The following is a 1,428-nucleotide window of genomic DNA, read 5'->3' as shown; positions in this document are numbered from 1 at the left end:
CTGAAGGCTTTTAACTACAGTTTGTGGACTTCCTGATAGTAAAGAATTACAATAGTCTTTAAGAGGCTGATTTCAGCCCCATGAACATTGTTTCTTCTCCTGTTCTCGGCTGATAATCTGCAGAGGCAGTCATGCCCTAAATAAAATGAGAGACACATGCAGTAGCACACAGCTGAGTGGATATGACCCATAGGACATTAATCCTATCTTGGTTTGATTGTGCATTTGCTCTGTTCTGTTTTACAGCTAAAAGGAATTAGATACTGAGTTCTGAAGATATATTATAGAATGAGTCTCTGCCTGGGTTGCTCAGTAGGGCAGTGGGTAGCACTGCTGCTTTGCAGCAAGAAGGTTCCGGGTTTGATTCCTGTGGTCTTTCTGCATGGAGTTAGCATGTTCTCCCTGAGCATATGTGGGTTCTCTCCGGGTACTCCAGCTTCCTCCCATAGTCCAAAAACATGACTGTTAGGTTAACTGGCTTCTCCAAATTCTCCTAAGGTGTGAGTGTGAATGGTTGTTTGTCCTGCACGCTCTGTGATGGACTGGAGACCTTTCCAGGGAGGACCCCGCCTCTCACCCGTAGGCAACTGGAGATAGGAACCAGCACCTCTCGCCACCCCAGCTGGGATAAAGCGTGATGGAAAATAGATGGATGGACAGTCTTTGCCTCAATTATTGTTTATTACAAAGTTATTCAAACAAAAACATAAAAAGGACAAATCAACCTAACTTAGTGTTTTCATGCATGACTTATATCCAAAAGTCAGTGCAAATGTGTGATTAGAAACCTTTTTACATGCCTGGAACCTGCAACATTAAGAAAAACAGCAGAGACATCTCCAGAATGAGAGGAAGTGGAATAAAATAAGAATGAACCAACCACAGCGTCAGGCTGAAAGCTCTGATTTACACAGAAAGCACTAAAGCCAATGAAGCTACAAATAGAATAAATATAGAGAAATCAAATATAGCAGAACAATTCCTATAATATTAATCCTAAAATGGAGAGGAAGCAATAACACTGTTATACTGGATCTATAAAAGATTTTCTTTCTGTAATACTGAATAAATGGCGGCAGGTGGCAGCAGAGGGCAGAGATAATGTGACGCTAAGAGAAGAAGAAGAAGGCAGGGTATCATTGGTTTGTTCCTTTGCAGTAAAGTGGGACCAAAACAAACACTAACAGCTTGGATTTAGCCAAACAACAACACTAACAGAACCGAGCTGCTTTCCCCGAACATCTGACAGGTAGGTCCGCCAGCCTGCAGGGGGCGCTGCTGCTTCTATGGCGGATAACCCTGTGAATATGAGCGGAAAGACTGGGGCCTGCTGCTGGGTTAATAACGCTGTTAGGACCATAGATATCCATAATAAAGGCTAGATGTCTCGTCCGCGCTGCTGGCCAATGGGGGTCGACGTCCGCACGT

General features: G+C 43.7%; 1 protein-coding gene across 2 annotated transcripts in view; it reads left to right on the top strand.

Moving 5' to 3' along the window:
* Window positions 1-1,111: 1,111 nt before the first annotated feature.
* The window catches only part of pold4 (polymerase (DNA-directed), delta 4, accessory subunit), a 5,014-nt gene continuing 4,697 nt past the window's right edge, over window positions 1,112-1,428 (top strand). For both annotated transcript variants that reach the window (XM_015404532.1, XM_015404531.1), the window contains exon 1: window positions 1,112-1,249. The gene's annotated coding sequence lies outside the window, so the exon portion shown is untranslated. The remainder of the gene's footprint in view (window positions 1,250-1,428) is intronic.

The sequence above is a fragment of the Cyprinodon variegatus genome, unplaced genomic scaffold (assembly GCF_000732505.1).
Source record: "Cyprinodon variegatus isolate N-32 unplaced genomic scaffold, C_variegatus-1.0 Scaffold1777, whole genome shotgun sequence".
NCBI classification, from domain to species: domain Eukaryota; kingdom Metazoa; phylum Chordata; class Actinopteri; order Cyprinodontiformes; family Cyprinodontidae; genus Cyprinodon; species Cyprinodon variegatus.
Note: the sequence above shows the minus strand (reverse complement) of the source record. Positions and strands in the feature narration are given on the sequence as shown.